This window comes from Nanorana parkeri, unplaced genomic scaffold (genome assembly GCF_000935625.1).
Source record: "Nanorana parkeri isolate BGI_ZX_2015 unplaced genomic scaffold, ASM93562v1 scaffold3, whole genome shotgun sequence".
NCBI classification, from domain to species: Eukaryota; Metazoa; Chordata; class Amphibia; order Anura; family Dicroglossidae; genus Nanorana; species Nanorana parkeri.
The window spans coordinates 4444708-4456115 of NW_017306271.1; positions in this window are offsets into that span (position 1 = coordinate 4444708).

Sequence of the window (11408 nt, forward strand, 5' to 3'; positions counted from 1 at the left end):
ATGACACCTTTAATTAAACAAATTAGACTTTCACATATACGTAACTTCCTAATTTGGCATAAACAAAGATTTAGGCACTAGAATAATACAAACCTTCCAAGGCTGCCAACTTCCTCCTTTCTCAGATTTCCTTCCTCTTGTTCACAACAAACAGTCTTTGTGGCTAGGACACCTACAACTAAATGAAATGCCACGTGACTATATCACTAGACAAGCAACAAGTTTTGAATCTGTCATTCTTCAAGAACCCAAACCTACCCACGTGACCGGCAACCTATATAATCGTCTCATCCAAGAATCTGATACTTGCTGGAGATGTAAGAGAGAATGAGGACAAATCTGGCCATTCTAGGAGGAACATACTAGTTATCTACAAGCAAATCACACGGAAAATATACATACCCCATAATACGCTACTATCCACCATACCTGAACCCTATAAACATAATATACGTGGCCTACTACATAATTTCATAGCACATTCCACCATCTCCAGATATTGTAGATCCCAAGAACCTCCATCACTGGCTCAGTAGGTTTGTGAAATGAATGCAATAGCACAAATTAAGAAGACAAATTTAAGTTATACCTAATGACATGGGATCATTTTAAGTCCTGACGCAATACATACCTGTAAAGTGACTGGAGAACCTCCCCTTCTTCCCCACTCCATAAATTACCCCCCTTTTTTCTTCCCCCTTTTCTCCCTTCTCTATGCTACTTCTCACACTACTCCCTCTTGTGTGACCCCTCCGCCAACTCAATGTTCAATGACCCCCGCACGTCTTCACATGATTCATTCAGTAAAATATCAATTGGGACATTTATGGGAAATGTTGTGCCATTCAATATATTTTAGAAATGTAAGCCACAAAAGAAAACAACATATTATGGGTTGAAATAAACTGTTATTTTATGTTTCTCTTTACCACTGGTACTGAATCAAGGTGTAATATACATGTCTCTCTACGCATGTCATGTATGGACCTTCTCAAACCATGTAGAGCTGTGTGTTGAATGTCTTCAATGGCTTTTGTAACAATGGTCTTTTACCTGTTCATGCTTGCTATGCAAAAATAAATAAAAACTGATTACACATGTAGTGCCCTACCCTGAAGGAGCCGCCAAAATAACCCGGGTCATCACTAGTCTGTCTAGGGGTTTTTGTCTTCAGCTACCCCATTAGCATTTAACCACCCTCTTCTAGTGCCCACAAAGCTGAGATCCACTCCAGTAGTATAATGCAGAATAACTTTTATTAACATCTTTACACTGGGGAGAGAGGGTATAGGGGTCCTAGACATCCAGGGTAGAACAGACACAGACACCAGACTCACCAGACTCTTTTTGCATCTCAGTGTAGATCAATTTGTAACACAGTGCATAGGAATTTAAGTAGCGGATGAGTAGGAAATGAGCACAGATCCTCAGCAGGAGAGACACCAGACTGGCTCCCGAGATCCACTATGTTCCCAACACCTCCAGTAGCCATCAGCTTCTCTGGTTCTGACAACAGCACAGGCCTCCCCAATAATTGAGGCCCAGTGATTCCCGCATTCCAGCTTCTGCCCACCCCCAGGCCTCAGGCCTTGCCTGGGGGGCAGACTGGACAGCACCCAAACCTGGACTAATCCATGGATGGTGCAAAACTAGACCGAGCACATGGCAATTCCCTCCAGTATATGTACCCTATCCCAGCATGCAACACTGTTTGAGAAAGACCCTGTAATTGGCTGCTGAACTGCACATACACTCACAATGCCCCTCATTGGCTGTCCCACACTACAGTAGAGTGACACTCCACCCAGGTAGGTACAGTCAATGCCAGACACCTGGAATTAACCAGATAAATGGCAACTATAATCCATCCAGACTGACTACAGCCCTGGCAATCACAAAAAATCACAAAAGGTGATGGGGGCTACACACATAAGAACCTGACATGGGTTTTCTTAGCTTTTCCACTCAAACTTTACTGATCAGTCTGGCAAGCAATAGTGCACTACAATCTTGAACTTGCAGAGAGACAGCAAAATAAACTGGTGAATGCTGGATCTTAATAGGCGTTAACCCATAGTCCCCAAATGTTCCTTTTTGAACAAATCTTTCTATCCCTCTTACCTCCTCAACTGTTCCCCTCTGGCTCTTATGTGAAAAACAATTATCTTGGGGGGGAATTTACTAGAACTGGAGCAGACAAAACCTAGAGCAACTATGCATAGTAACAAATCAGCTTCCATCTTTAGCTTGTTCAATTAAGCTTTTCAAATGAAAGAGAGAAGCTGATTGGTTGCCATGCACAGCTGCTCCAGATTCTGTCTGCTCCAGTCTTAATAAATTCCCCCGAAAACATTAGTGGTGCACGTAGTGAGTGAACTGTGGTGAAACATGGGAATAATAACAATATGCTAAATAAAATTCAAGGTATTAAAGCGGAACTAGACTCACCAATTTAATGCTCTCCAAAAACAGTCACTTTTAAGGCATACCAGCTGTCAAGGTTGCCAGTGTGCTTATTTCAACACCCAACCAAACTTTTATGCCCTATGGCTGGTGTCATAGCTGATCACATGTACAGCACCATGGCAACTGCCATCCAAATAGAGGCCAAGATGGCACCTTCCTTGGCTATAAATGATAGGAGGGTATATTTCCATGTTAATAGAAACAAGGGGGGTGATAATGGCATGCTAAATAAATTAAAATTCAAGACTTTATAGTGCATTTAGCGACACATTTTAAGGTATTTCAATCAAACTATTAAAATAATAATATGAAGATCTGACTTACATCTTTAGAGCATGGTGAAAACAAGGCCTATGTCCTTCATGTTTGAAGAAAGGAGGAGGTCTCCATGCAGCAGCTTTCCCTAAGCTCTTGGGAAATACTGTGTGGACACACAGTATTTCCCATTCAGACAGAAGGCTAGAGATGCAAAGACTGGACCCTTCACACACACCCATCCTCTCTAGGCAAAGCCTGGGAGGGAATAACCCCTTTAAGTGGCTCTCTCCAAATATTTATCTTCTTTCCCAGCCTACATCACTGGCTTAGTAATTGGCCATTGCAGAAGAAATATTAATAAATGGCAGAATAAATGTTAAACAGGAGCGTCACAATGGAGTGCGGGGGGTGCGGCCTGCACCCGGGTGACATCATTGGAGGGGTGACACCAAAATGACTGAGAGCCCGACAGCTGCAGGAGAGAGAGGAGGGAACCCGACGTCATACCTCATCCCGCCAGGTGAACATCCCCTCCTCTCTCTGCCGGCATCCATCACGAAGATGGCCGCCGACAAGTATCAAAGAGAGGACCACGCATGCACGATGACATCACGGCGGGGTGTCACCCGGTATCTGCTTCAGGTGACACCCGGCCTCGGGACACCCCTGAAGTTGATAACTATTAATAACCCAATACCTTGTAACTTCTCACTTCTTTTGCTGGAGAACATTCCCCAGAAGTAGGCAGAAGCAGACAATGTCCTTGGGCTAACAAACTCAGATAGCATAAACAAAGTTCAGGTTGGTTAAAGTTTAGCTGTGAGCATTGCATTTGTACAGGGAGGCTCCAACTTATTGATTCCCTACAGAAACATTATAGGATGTGAGGGGAAATCTGCTTTTAGACAGTTGAAAGAATTTCCCCCCACCTCCTGTTCCAACGACAATTGTAAAATGTGGGGGTTCCCATCACTTTCTGGGAACAAAGGGAAGTCTAGTGAAGGGGGTAAGGCAAGGGACTGCTGACAACACAAAGGGGAAGCAACTCTGTCAAGTATAGGGGAGTTCACCCCATGCTTTGATTGGGATTTGTTCTGTATATTTGCTTTGCTGACAGCCCAGGACTTCACACAACAAGTAGATAACAAAAAATTAGTAATCCCTAAGAAATAAGCCTTCCCCATATTAAAAATGTTAAGAACTAAAATGTAGATAATTACAGTTGTTTATTGGTGACTGTTTGTTTGCACATGTGAAAATACCAGAAATTCTAAACTGGTTCCAACACTGAATTCCTGCACATTTCCTACTGGCCCATTGCTACTAAAGACCAGTGATGACCTGTACTAGGAAGCGGTTAACCAGTGGCGGACCTAATAACCAAAGGGCCCTGGTGCAAGATTTTATCTTGGGCCCTCCTCCCAAGACGGGGGGGGGGGAAGCGACGCTGCTCGTTTGATGTCGGACTGGCCGGAAGTGACATCACTTCTGGCCGGTCTGGCGGCAAACGAGGCCACGTGTGCAGGTAAGAGGAGCGAGGAAGGAAAGGAGGGAGGGGAGGGATGCAGCCCTGACCAGCCCACCTGAGACCCCTTCAGAGCCCACCATAGACAGTCTCAGATGGGCTGTGCAGCATCTATGGTGGGCTCTGCAGGGTCACTCTCAGGTGGGTCCTGTGTCCAGCGCGTCACTGAGCCCTGCGTCCAGCGTGTCACTTAGCCCTGCGTCCAGCATGTCACTAAGCCTTGCGTCCAGCATGTCACTAAGCCCTGCATCCAGCACGTCACTAAGCCCTGCGTCAGTCCATCTTCTAATGCTATAGTCCATCTTCTAATGCTATAGGCCATCTCCTAATGCTATAGGCCATCTTCTACAGCAATAGTCCATCTTCTAATGCTATAGTCCATCTTCTAATGCTATAGCCAATCTTCTAATGCTATAGGCCATCTTCTACTGCTATAGTCCATCTTCTAATGCTATAGCCAATCTTCTGCTGCTATAGTCCATCTTCTACTGCTATAGTCCATCTTCTAATGCTAAAGTCCATCTTCTTCTGCTATAGTCCATCTTCTAATGCTATATCCAATCTTCTGCTGCTATAGTCCATCTTCTAATGCTATAGTCCATCTTTTACTGCTGTAGCCCAACTTCTACATCTATAGTTAATCTCTTCTACAGCTATAGTCCATCTTCTATTGTTATATTCCATCTTCTATAGCTATGGTCCATTGTCTAATGCTATAGTCCATCTTCTAATGCTATAGTCCATCTTCTAATGCTATAGCTCATCTTCTACTGCTATAGTCCATCTTCTAATGCTATAGTCCATCTTCTAATGCTATAGTCCATCTTCTAATGCTATAGCCCATCTTCTACTGCTATAGTCCATCTTCTAATGTTATAGTCCATCTTCTAATGCTATAGTCCATCTTCTAATGTTATAGTCCATCTTCTAATGCTATAGCCAATCTTCTAATGCTATAGGCCATCTTCTACTACTATAGTCCAACTTCTAATGCTATAGCCAATCGTCTACCGCTATAGTCCATCTTCTAATGTTATAGCCAATCTTCTGCTGCTATAGGCCATCTTCTACTGCTGTAGTCCATCTTCTAATGCTCAGCTGCCAGCATCCTAGCAACCAATGTTTGGGGCTGGGGGGGGGTAACTGAGCTGAGACAGTGACTGAGGCGGGGGACACTAAGCTGGGACCAAATCACACCAAGATTAAAAAATATCTTATGTAATGCCAGCTTCCTTGTCTCTAAAAGCTGCATTAATTGTGAATTTGTGGCATCCATTGCCGGAAACTTTTTTCAAGGTCAGGAACACTCACCTTAGACATTATGAACAGAAATTTCCTATAAAATCATCATAATGATCGAGCTTGAAAGCCAATGTCATGGGTGCAGAATGACAACTTTATTAATGCTACCAATTAGGAAAAAAAAACTAGTTTTTATTATAAAGGACAACAGGGGCCCCCAGGTGAGTCCAATTAGCATCTGGCAGGAATGATTTCTTCAAATGCAGTAATAATAATGATCCAGGACTTGTATATATGGGAAGGAAGTAGCAGGTGAGTGTGGAAGGGTACAGCGCAGTGATCAAGCACAATCCTTCCTGTTTCCCAGACATTATCTCCCCATACCAATGCACGGCCACACTGTAATGCTGTGTTGTCATCTAGAATGACGTGGAATGTCTGCGGACCAATAGCAGCTCGTCATCCGCCCTTCTCATGCCGCGACCACCAATAGGAGACGTCAGGCTCTAGACTTGGCGACTCCCTCGTGACTGGAGGCGTGGTTTCACAGCAATGGCTACACTGTGTCAACATCTCTGATGAGTGTCAGTGTGACCGGCGAGGGGGACACCGGTCCTAAGGGGAGGGATGCAGCCCTGACCAGCCCACCTGAGACCCCTTCAGAGCCCACCATAGACAGTCTCAGATGGGCTGTGCAGCATCTATGGTGGGCTCTGCAGGGTCACTCTCAGGTGGGTCCTGTGTCCAGCGCGTCACTGAGCCCTGCGTCCAGCGTGTCACTTAGCCCTGCGTCCAGCATGTCACTAAGCCTTGCGTCCAGCATGTCACTAAGCCCTGCATCCAGCACGTCACTAAGCCCTGCGTCAGTCCATCTTCTAATGCTATAGTCCATCTTCTAATGCTATAGTCCATCTTCTAATGCTATAGGCCATCTCCTAATGCTATAGGCCATCTTCTACAGCAATAGTCCATCTTCTAATGCTATAGTCCATCTTCTAATGCTATAGCCAATCTTCTGCTGCTATAGTCCATCTTCTACTGCTATAGTCCATCTTCTAATGCTAAAGTCCATCTTCTTCTGCTATAGTCCATCTTCTAATGCTATATCCAATCTTCTGCTGCTATAGTCCATCTTCTAATGCTATAGTCCATCTTTTACTGCTGTAGCCCAACTTCTACATCTATAGTTAATCTCTTCTACAGCTATAGTCCATCTTCTATTGTTATATTCCATCTTCTATAGCTATGGTCCATTGTCTAATGCTATAGTCCATCTTCTAATGCTATAGTCCATCTTCTAATGCTATAGCTCATCTTCTACTGCTATAGTCCATCTTCTAATGCTATAGTCCATCTTCTAATGCTATAGTCCATCTTCTAATGCTATAGCCCATCTTCTACTGCTATAGTCCATCTTCTAATGTTATAGTCCATCTTCTAATGCTATAGTCCATCTTCTAATGTTATAGTCCATCTTCTAATGCTATAGCCAATCTTCTAATGCTATAGGCCATCTTCTACTACTATAGTCCAACTTCTAATGCTATAGCCAATCGTCTACCGCTATAGTCCATCTTCTAATGTTATAGCCAATCTTCTGCTGCTATAGGCCATCTTCTACTGCTGTAGTCCATCTTCTAATGCTCAGCTGCCAGCATCCTAGCAACCAATGTTTGGGGCTGGGGGGGGGTAACTGAGCTGAGACAGTGACTGAGGCGGGGGACACTAAGCTGGGACCAAATCACACCAAGATTAAAAAATATCTTATGTAATGCCAGCTTCCTTGTCTCTAAAAGCTGCATTAATTGTGAATTTGTGGCATCCATTGCCGGAAACTTTTTTCAAGGTCAGGAACACTCACCTTAGACATTATGAACAGAAATTTCCTATAAAATCATCATAATGATCGAGCTTGAAAGCCAATGTCATGGGTGCAGAATGACAACTTTATTAATGCTACCAATTAGGAAAAAAAAACTAGTTTTTATTATAAAGGACAACAGGGGCCCCCAGGTGAGTCCAATTAGCATCTGGCAGGAATGATTTCTTCAAATGCAGTAATAATAATGATCCAGGACTTGTATATATGGGAAGGAAGTAGCAGGTGAGTGTGGAAGGGTACATCAGTCAATCTTCTAATGCTATAGTCCATCTTCTAATGCTATAGTCCATCTTCTAATGCTATAGGCCATCTCCTAATGCTATAGGCCATCTTCTACAGCAATAGTCCATCTTCTAATGCTATAGTCCATCTTCTAATGCTATAGCCAATCTTCTAATGCTATAGGCCATCTTCTACTGCTATAGTCCATCTTCTAATGCTATAGCCAATCTTCTGCTGCTATAGTCCATCTTCTACTGCTATAGTCCATCTTCTAATGCTAAAGTCCATCTTCTTCTGCTATAGTCCATCTTCTAATGCTATATCCAATCTTCTGCTGCTATAGTCCATCTTCTAATGCTATAGTCCATCTTTTACTGCTGTAGCCCAACTTCTACATCTATAGTTAATCTCTTCTACAGCTATAGTCCATCTTCTATTGTTATATTCCATCTTCTATAGCTATGGTCCATTGTCTAATGCTATAGTCCATCTTCTAATGCTATAGTCCATCTTCTAATGCTATAGCTCATCTTCTACTGCTATAGTCCATCTTCTAATGCTATAGTCCATCTTCTAATGCTATAGTCCATCTTCTAATGCTATAGCCCATCTTCTACTGCTATAGTCCATCTTCTAATGTTATAGTCCATCTTCTAATGCTATAGTCCATCTTCTAATGTTATAGTCCATCTTCTAATGCTATAGCCAATCTTCTAATGCTATAGGCCATCTTCTACTACTATAGTCCAACTTCTAATGCTATAGCCAATCGTCTACCGCTATAGTCCATCTTCTAATGTTATAGCCAATCTTCTGCTGCTATAGGCCATCTTCTACTGCTGTAGTCCATCTTCTAATGCTCAGCTGCCAGCATCCTAGCAACCAATGTTTGGGGCTGGGGGGGGGTAACTGAGCTGAGACAGTGACTGAGGCGGGGGACACTAAGCTGGGACCAAATCACACCAAGATTAAAAAATATCTTATGTAATGCCAGCTTCCTTGTCTCTAAAAGCTGCATTAATTGTGAATTTGTGGCATCCATTGCCGGAAACTTTTTTCAAGGTCAGGAACACTCACCTTAGACATTATGAACAGAAATTTCCTATAAAATCATCATAATGATCGAGCTTGAAAGCCAATGTCATGGGTGCAGAATGACAACTTTATTAATGCTACCAATTAGGAAAAAAAAACTAGTTTTTATTATAAAGGACAACAGGGGCCCCCAGGTGAGTCCAATTAGCATCTGGCAGGAATGATTTCTTCAAATGCAGTAATAATAATGATCCAGGACTTGTATATATGGGAAGGAAGTAGCAGGTGAGTGTGGAAGGGTACAGCGCAGTGATCAAGCACAATCCTTCCTGTTTCCCAGACATTATCTCCCCATACCAATGCACGGCCACACTGTAATGCTGTGTTGTCATCTAGAATGACGTGGAATGTCTGCGGACCAATAGCAGCTCGTCATCCGCCCTTCTCATGCCGCGACCACCAATAGGAGACGTCAGGCTCTAGACTTGGCGACTCCCTCGTGACTGGAGGCGTGGTTTCACAGCAATGGCTACACTGTGTCAACATCTCTGATGAGTGTCAGTGTGACCGGCGAGGGGGACACCGGTCCTGCGTGTCACTGAGAGCGGTCAGTGACAGTGAGGTAAGCGGCGTGTATTCGCTGACAGCAGCGTGCTGGGCCGTGTGCCCGCTCCTGATAGGAGCCCTTTCAATGCCAAGCCTATGGACTATAATGCTGTCTGCCAATAAGCCCTCGCTTTATGTATCCTTAAAGATCACTACACACCTTACAATCTGGTTATACACTTTCCTTTAGATCTGCCAACAACTATGTAATGCAAGGGCCTCCCTGATTGGATAAAGATTGCATAGCTCAGGTAGGGTCTTGTACTATATAGTTGTGGTAAATCTAAAGTTGATTGTGCAAAGATTGTATGATCAGATTGTTAGGTGTGTGGTGACCCTTAGGCTGAGCATACACATGAAAGACAATGGTTTTCTATATGTCCTCGCAGAGACCAGTCTAGTAAAACACAGATCACCACCATATGTGTGAATGAGTCCTCAGTAGCACTCCAGCTGTGGTGAAACTACAAATCCCAAGAGGCATTACAAGCCTGACAGCCACAGACATGACTACCAGAGGCATGCTGGGATTTGTAGTCTCACCACAGCTGGAGGGCCGAGGTTGCCTACCCCTGCCTAAGGCTGCATTAATATATAGTGTTTGCGGTTCCCACATGGTTCTCCGTGGGGAAGACTGTGCGGGACAAAAACACTAATATTTTAAAATCCGCACGGATGCCGCTTATTTGCGGCCATTAAAGGAAAGGAGGAATCCGACGGATTTTCACACTTCTACTATTTCGGGGGCGCACAGTTTCGTGACGCGCGGTCCCCGCAATGGTCTCAACAATGCACATTGCAGTGCATTGTATTTTCTGTTTAGAGTGGCTCCGCGTGTTTCCGTACAGCAGAATACACACGGACAGCCGCTCAGGTGTGAATGGCGCCTTAGTCTCACTTTTTCACTTGGCTCTAACTTTCTATGACTTAATGACCAAGCCCCACCCACTGCCCTGTCTCTGCCCAGTAAGAATACCATGACTGGCCACTGAGGCATTGTGATTGGACAGAGAAATGACACTTGGCGGGGCTTTGCCATGACATCAGAGAGAGTCCGGCCTTCAGTATTAAAGGGAAAGTACATCAGAGTTGGGCACAGATAAGAATTTACTGGGTATTAAAAGTAATATAAGCAGTATGTAAAGTGCTGAGTAAATTGTCAGCGCTCTATAAATACCTGTAATCAATAAATCATGTGGTGTTTGCTCATAGCCAAGACTTTTATTTTTAGGCTGGCTTCAGTCTTTTGCTTTGTGGTGATGCACAATAAAGTGCAGGTTTTATCACAATGCAGGTTTTCACAGCGCTAAGTGCATTGAGGCGAATTTATCTATACTGGAGCAGACAGACTCTGGAGCAGTTGCCTATAGCAACCAATCAGCTTCTTTCTTTTCTTTTAACATCTTAGGGAACTGGGGGAAAAAAGCAGGGAGAAGAGGCTGGTGACATGACCCTGAAAAGTCACATGACCGGCTCTCCTCCATAAACAGAGTGGTGGGACATAGAATGCAACAAAACAATGGTATACTGAATAAGGGTTAGAATCTCTCTCAGGTTATTATAAAGGCTGTGACACACTGCATGCGAAGCAGCGCGGAGCCTGCTTTGCAAGCAGCATGTCATGTAATTTTCTCCCTGGCACGTCAGCTTGCGAGAGCTCGCATAGCTGAGCGTGCCGAGATGAAAAATGTAATCTTTAGCCAATCGGCTCGCACATATAAACACGCCCGTCAGGATGCGACGTCTGGCCGGTTCTAACGCACAAGCCGATTGGCTGAAGGTGCAGTCAATCTGCCTGCATTCAGCTAACACACTGCACGCAAAGCTCCGTGACTGACAGCTTTGCTTCGCTCTGCACGGCTTTGCGTGCAGTGTGTCACGGGCTTCATGTCTTTTTCACTCCGGCGCATCAGCTTGCAAGAGCTCGCATAGCTGAGTGTGCCGAGATGACAAATGTAATCTTCAGCCAATCGGCTCGTGCGTATAAACCTGCGCGTCACAATGCCAAGTCCATTCGGTTGTTACGAGCGAGCTGATTGGCTGAAGATGCATTCCTTCATCTGGCTGCGCTCAGCTCACACACTGCATGCGAACGTCCATGCCTCACAGTTTTGCTTTGCTCCGCATGGCTTTGCATGCAGTGTGTCAGGGGTTTTACTGTCTCTGCTTATT